Below are 7,785 nucleotides of genomic sequence, written 5' to 3'. Positions count from 1 at the left end.
CTAGAAGCACCGTCAAGGGGAATTACAACAAAATTAGGTGGAGGGGTCTACTTTGCAAGCTCCAGCAATTAATATGGTCTAGATTGAGCCTGAAGACAGTCCACCAATGTGGTTGTATTGGTGATGACTACTTAACTTTGATAGATTATCGCTTTTGATAGAAGAAAGCTAAAACTTTGTAGGACGATTAGTAATAGTCCAAAGAACTTAACCGTGACCAAAACTTGTACTATTACTCTTTTCTAAATTAGAGCTATAAGCTATCCAAAATGGCACTCTTATTGCACTAAACTGGAAATTTCTCCTCAACCAAGGGATTGAGTTGGCCCATAAGGTAGAGGGGGTGGAAGTCCTTTACGGATGGCATGACAAAGGATCTTTATAAGCATGTGGACACACTGTACCTTGCCCACCAGGTTCTTGCATGAGATTGCCTATTGTGACTGTCTCCAGCCTTCATTTGGGCTAGTCGAGGATTATGATGTCTTTAAATTTGGCCCCAATAGAATTGAGACCTTCTTTGGTGCCAGATGCCGAACCTTAGTCATGGCTCATTTTTCCTGTTGTGGAATGTTGATGAGATCGCTAGGATGTGTAAGGCTCTTCTAATGAGATCCTTAGTGAGAGTAATTCTACGGTGCATGACCCATCCGACATCTCGACCTCTGTTGAATTGTTCGTATTGTGGTAGGACTTAGTGAAGAGAGGGAGATCTAGGCCCCAAGATGATTGGTTTTGAAAGGCCATGAGACCGACCTTGTCAAGGTAAGAGGCTACTCTGGGTAGTTGGAAAACGACAAGACATTCTACCACCAACAGATAGGTGACCTTAAGTGATTCCCAAGGGTGGTTTTGAGTTGGGCATGAATAAGGGTTCCTTGGACTTTTGGGAGCAAGAATAATCTTTAATGATGACTGCCATTTTGGCAAATGGATTAGGAAAATCCAAGGGCCACTTTCTAGGTTTTCTATGTAAGGGGTGAGGTAGACGTAGCTTTGTCAACCATGGTTCCTACTTGGATGTTTGTCATGCAAAGATTAAGGAGTAAGTCCTTAGTTTTAGTATGTGCATAGTTATTTTCTGTAAGATGCAATTGGGGGAAGAGGGTTGGATGTAGCAAAACCAAGACTAAATGAATAGGTAGGGGCTATGCGAGAAGAACGAGTTTTAGTGTGGAAATGAATGGGTTGGATCCAAGCATGTACGTACAAATGATCCCAACTGAACCAACTCGACCCTATCTACCCACTCAATGGGGAGCCAATATACATAGCAAAAGGAAGCTCTATAAAGTTTACCTAGCTTATGCTCACTCATGCAATTTTTGTTTCTTACGCGAGCTCTTTCTTGATGTTGCTTCTTCTTTATATTTATTTCTTGCACTCTATGTTTCTCATGCTCACTCATGTAATTTTTGTTTCTTGCGCGAGCTCTTGCTTGATGTTGCTTCTTCTTGCAATTGTTACTTCTCTCTTTCTTATGAGCTCTTTTTTCTCACTCCTCTTACTTTTTCTGGTGAGCTCTTTCTCACCCTTGCAGGTGAGCTCTTCTCATTGATTTTTTTTCCTTCTCGAGAGAGCGTCACTTCTTTCCTGCTAGCTCTTTTTTATTGCTCTCACTTCTTAATCCACAACTTACACAAGGGTTTGGCATATATGACATATGAGAACATGAATCTTCTATAATACCCTATGTGCCCACCCGTGAATCTTGCACCCCTTTGTAGTTGATGGGTGGTGGCAATTCCAAGATCATGTGGATCTTATTCTCATGTATGGAGATACTGTTCTCAAAGATAATGTATCTAAGGACATTGTGCTTAACCTAGACTTGACATTTGAGTGGGTTCAATGATATGTAATAGAGTCTATATCTGTCAACAACTAGCTTGAGGTGAGCAAGATGCTCCTTCCACTTCTTTGCATCTTCAAGTGTATGCATAGGTCATAAATGGGTATCTCTAGGGTCCTTGTGCAGGTTATACACATCAAGTGGTGTTGGAAGGTGCTTGGGGAGGGGGCACTTGTCAATAAGTTGAATGGCATGAATTGATCGGCGAGGCTGGCTGGGTCTAAGAAGCCATTCAAGAAGCTATAGGCTTCTACTTTGATGACTCTTTTTTAACATGTGGTTAGCGTAAGGCAAGGGGTAGTGAATCGTGAATTATGGTGGCATTAACCTTTTTGAGGTTAATTCATTCTAAGATTTTTGTTCTTTTTGGAAACGATCGCTATCAATGAAAACCACTCAGTGTGCTCAATTTCATACAGAAATCCCACATTGATAAGCTTGTCTAGCTCTTCTTTAACCATTTATCCATACCTGGGATTCATGTGATAGGCTTTGTGTTTGAATGGTTTTGTGCTTTTATGGAAAGAGAACACAAGTTTCGCCACTTTCGGAGGGATTCCATTTATGTCTGTATTTCACAAAAACATCCAAAAATTCTTTGAGCAAGGCTATCAATTCTCCTTCTTGCTCATGGTTGAGGTCTTTCGAAATAAATACTCATTTAGATTCTTCACTAGGGCTAGCATGATTTACTTCTTTGAGCTTGGCAAGGCACACAGCATGAGGCTCTCCACTCGGACTTCTTTGAGCCTTCTTGTTGTAAACCACTCTATCCCCGTTGTTGTAGGACTTAAAGTGCTTGGGCACTTACCTCAAATATTCCTCTTGAGGCTTGGTGAGCTCTTTGAGTTTGGCTCCCTTCGACTTAACCTTGACTTTATTGAGGGTGCATCGAGTAGCTCGGCAAAGGTTGGCTTGCTCAAAGCTCATGGGCTCCTTGTCACCTTTATCGGCCATAGTCTTGGCCTGAAGGGTAATCTTGTTTAGGTCATAGCTTTCCCGCTGTTTGTTGGTATAGGCCTCATGTGAATCCATAGCCTCAATAAAGTGAAGCCAATCAAGATCTGTCTCCATGGGGAGAAGATACTTCTTATGCTTTCTATGTGGTTTTCTCCTTCTTGGTTGGGATAATGCAAAAGTTGATTCTTCCATGGAGGAGTTCCCCCTAGATGAATCATGAGCTACTCCTAGTCCAAAGTCACTATTTGCTTCCAAAAGGGATGTTGCATGAACATGGAGGTTATTTTTATCCCATATAGTCTAGCAAACCGTGTTCCAAGCTTTTGTGGAAGAGTGTCCATGGTTTCCTCAAGACATGAATCCAATTACTATCGAACAACTTGTTGCAGCATTTATGCACGTTGACCAATGTGGTTCGGAGATAGTTGTATTAGATTCATTGGCAAGAATGACTCAACAGCCAAAAATACCATTTCACTAATTTTAATAATTTTCATTTCTATGATAAATTATTAAAGATATTGAGATGGTATTTTTGTGATGTGTTTCATTTATCATGGATATTTATTTTTTATGGGATGAGTTTTCCCTATTTTTAAGTTTATCATGGATATTTATTTTTTATGGGATAAGTCTTGCCTATTTTTAAGTTTATTTCCAAGGGCTAGTTGCCTTTACATATGTAAATGTAATTGGTTTCCTAATCATGAACTAGCCTTGCTTCTCTCATGTAAGGCCTTTCTAGGATCATGGTATTTGATCCTCTTCTTTGGAAATACATCACTTCTATGAATGTGTGGTGGAAACTTAGTCTAAAGGTCTTAATCTTTACATCTTGGAGGACACCTACGAGTTTGGCTATGTTCACGTCATGTCCAACAAGCTTGACCATGATAATTATGCCAACAAGTGGAGGGCTTGCCTACGCCTCCCAATAATCCTTGGTGGATTATACTGACTACCACCATCATCCAAGATAATGGAGATTATTATTCCTTTATACATGATAGGTAACACGATATTCATTATTGACTACCACCATCATCCAAGATCATGGAGATTATTATTCCTTTATACATGATAGGTAACACGATATTCATTTTGTTGCTTTTGGTTTTGTTCATGGAAGGAGGGTGCTTAATGTGGCGGCTCATCCTCTTCCTTATAGAGGGACGGTGCCAAATGATAGTGCCCTAGCTTGTTCATAGGCACTTTTGGCTATCCTTTGGTTTTGGTTATGGAGGGACGATGTCCTTTAGTTTTTGTTACGGAGGAAAGGTGCTTAATGTGGCATGGCTCATCCTCCTCCTCTTCAAGTTTAGGATTAGTTATGTGGACTCTTAGGTTTCCATTATTCATCCAGTAATTAGATAAGTCTCTCCAAAGTTGAGAATTTCCTTTCAAAAGATAACTTATGAGAACTAAGACTTCCAGCAAGGATAAGAAGGTTGTGAGGTGGCCTGCTATGTCCTATGGGTGATATTTGCACCCACTTGGCTTGTACTCACTTTGAGGGGTGCTTGAGTCTACCAATATGTAAGGGATGTGCACTAATCCTTTATGAGGAGGTAGTATGTTTTAAGGGGACAAAATGAAGTCTTTTCCAATCACCTCAGAGAAAATGTTATTGTGGCTATGGTGTCCCATGGAAGGCTTCCCATTGAGTCCCCCTTCACTACATCTAGCAATGTGGGGTCTAGGTGAATTGGTTCTAGCAGTAGAGGCTATAAAAATGACTCTTTTTGTGGCCTCTTCATTCAGAATGGTCAAGGTCTATGGCTATGGGTTTGGTCAAGGTCTATGGCGCCCTTTGAGGTTCCCTCCTTCTAGGTTTTGTGGTTGGCTCTAGAATAGGGTCAAGGGGGGATGGTCACTGAGGGAGCTTGGTGAAGGAAGCTTTTCTTAGACACCCTCTCTCTCTCTCCTTGAACAATCTCTCTCTAACTATTGTTGCCCCACCATCTCTGCCCAGCCCAGCCCAGCCTAGCCCAGACTACCCTCTCTTTCCTTCTCCCACCCTCTTCCCTTCCCCTCTCTCTCATCCCTCCCTTTCACTCGCACCCTCCCCCACTCTCTCTTCCCTCCCTTTCACTCTCTCACCCTCCCTCTCTCACTCTCTATCCTTGTCTATCTTTGCTAACACTCTCTCTCTTTTCTATTACCACCGTCCCTTTCTCTCCCTCCCTTTCACTCTTCCACCCTCCCTCTCTCTCCTTCTCCTACCCTCTTCCCTCCCCCTCTCTCACTCTCCTTCATCTCCCTCTCTCTCACTCTCTCTTTACTCACTCTCTCTATCCTTCTCTTTACTCTCTCTCTATCTCCCCCCTCTCGCTCTCTCCTTCATTTTCCTCTCCCTTCTTCCATTTCACTCTCCCTCTCCCTCTCTATCCTTCTCTTACCTCTTATCCTCCTTCCTGTTGAAATATACAAGTGAATAGGGTGTGTGTAGGAATAAGCCCTTAGTTAGTAAGAGGCTGTAAAAGAGAATCTATAAATGAGAGAGAAGCTGTGAAAAGGTGAGAGGTATCTACTGGGAGAGAATAAAGGGTAGAATGAGAAGATTTAGGATGTGGAGATATTCTGGGAAGAGGTGGAGAGAATCAAGCAAAAGAGGTGGAGTGAATCAAGGAGAGATCAGTGGGATTAGATGCTTGGATGTAAACTCTATAAATTGAGGCATTGGCCTAATGAGAATTTGCTGGTTTTTGATTATCTATGCCTGCATTAAGCTATCAGTTAATTGATCACATCTTAATCATCATCTAATCTCTTTGTTAATGATGTTGATTCTTGCATTTAATCCACCATAGCTCATCACATTGCTGCAAATTTAACATGGTATCATAGCCTACCTTAGAATCCATCAAATTTATGAGCTCATTATCTTGATAATCACCTAGTTAATTAGGATTAGGAAATAATCAAGTTTTTAGCTCTTCTTTTCAATAGCCTCTGTACCCCCAGCTGCTAGTGGAGGGACTTGATCTCCCTCCAGGCTTAACCATAGGCTTCAAGCCTATAGCCACACATAGTCATACTCCCCATGCATAAGCCTATCGCCTCAACACGTCAAACCGCCAGCGCATGCTGCTGAAAATTGCGATTTTTCAAGCGCTTGTTTCTGGAAGCAAAACTGAGATCTTCTCTTCCACAGATACAATTGGTCTAATTTCTCTTAGCCCCAGGGGTTTTCAAGGTGCTCTACATGCTGGTGATGTCAGATTTGTGAAATTCTTCAAGGAGAAGTGGAATCAAGCTCTGCATCAAATCTGTAGGTGACTTTGGTAAAACGGAGATTAAGCATTCAATGTTTGGTCAAATCTTGTGTTTTTGGGCTTAATCCTCTACTAGACTAACTGCTATTGATGGCTTTGAAAGGAGTTGAGCTCATTTGAACTCTAAGGTCCTAGATTTGGCCTCCCCGCATACTCTGTTTTTTGCACACAAAACAGAGGATTATTTTACTAATCAATGATTAATCAACACTAATCACTGTATTTTGGTGCAATTGAGGGTTCAAATTAACCATTGGGTATCTGATACAGATCCTTATAACTTCAAATTACAATTTGGAGATGGTTTGATACTCCAACCATTCAGTACAGATTTGTTACCCTTGGCTTTATGTAATTTTTGGTGAATTTATGCTGATAAATCTGTTGTAATCATCACCTAAACACCAGATTGAGTTGTAAAAGGGTAGACACTATCCTTGAATCTTGAAATTGGATCAAGAGGTAAGACCCCCTTCACATCATCATGAGCACGGCACAAGAGATAGCCAAATTTAATGGGGAGCAGTTTTATACATGGCAAACAAAAACCATGTATTTGCTCATGAGAAAAAATATGTGGGGGCTAGTTGAGGGAAGAGATGAATGCCTAGAATTGAGTGGGGAAAATGAGTGGAAGAGCAGGAATGAGAAAGCATTAGGACTCATCACACTCAGTTTAAATAATGAAATCATTTATCACATCACAGGGATACAATGGGCAAAAATGCATGGGATAAACTCAATAAATTATTTGGCACTCAAGCAAAAAATTCAAAGATAAATCTATTAATGCAATTCTACAAACTTGATATGAAGGAAAGTGAACCTTTAATCACACACTTGAACAAATACAAAAGCATTAAGCAACAACTGGCAGCCATTGGTAAAGAAGGTAGAGGATGATGAGGCACTAGCAGTGCCTCTGAAGAGTGTGGACAAAGGTGAATATGAAAACATTGTAGCAACCTTAAAGAATGTACCTGAATTGAAGCTGCATGAAATAGAAGGAGCTCTACTAGAGCAAGAGACCAAGGTCAAAGAGAAGAAATGGCTGGACTCAAGCTGGAGAGGAAAAAGCATTCTTCACCCAAGGAGGATTCTCACGAGGACGAGGAAGAGGAAGAGGCAGAGTAGGAGGAAGGACCTTCACTTGCCACAACTGTGGGAAGCCAGGACACATGGCAAGAGAGTGCTAAATCAAACCCAGTGGAGAAGGAACGACATCGGCAAACTTCATGGAGACTCCTAAGGAAGTGGAGTCAGATCATCTTTTTTGAGAGAGAGAGAGAGAGAGAGAGAGAAACCCTACAACCCAATGTAATCTGCCCCAACAGAGTAAAACCATCTATGAGCCACCGATGATGTAGGCCATGTGGTAGATGTATGTGTGAGCACTTAAGTCAAGGTCACGGGCACTTGTAGTAGCCTTGGACACATAGAGACAGAGAGTGTGTCGAGGACTATGAGTTTAGGGACTTGAGGCACTGGTTGCGGACTACCAAGTAAGAGGGAAACTTGGTATAGGGTCCAAGTGTGCTAGGATTATTCACTTGAGGGGAGGTGTTGAAATATACAAGTGAATAGGGTGTGTGCGGGAACAAGCCCTTAGCAAGAGGCTGTAAAAGAGAAACTGTAAATGAGAGAGAAGCTGTGAAAAGGTCACAGGTATCTACTGGGAGAGAATAAAGGGTAGCATGA

Source organism: Cibotium barometz, chromosome 48 (assembly GCF_041138505.1).
Source record: "Cibotium barometz isolate CiBa-2024 chromosome 48, ASM4113850v1, whole genome shotgun sequence".
Classification (NCBI taxonomy): Eukaryota; Viridiplantae; Streptophyta; class Polypodiopsida; order Cyatheales; family Cibotiaceae; genus Cibotium; species Cibotium barometz.
Note: the sequence above shows the minus strand (reverse complement) of the source record.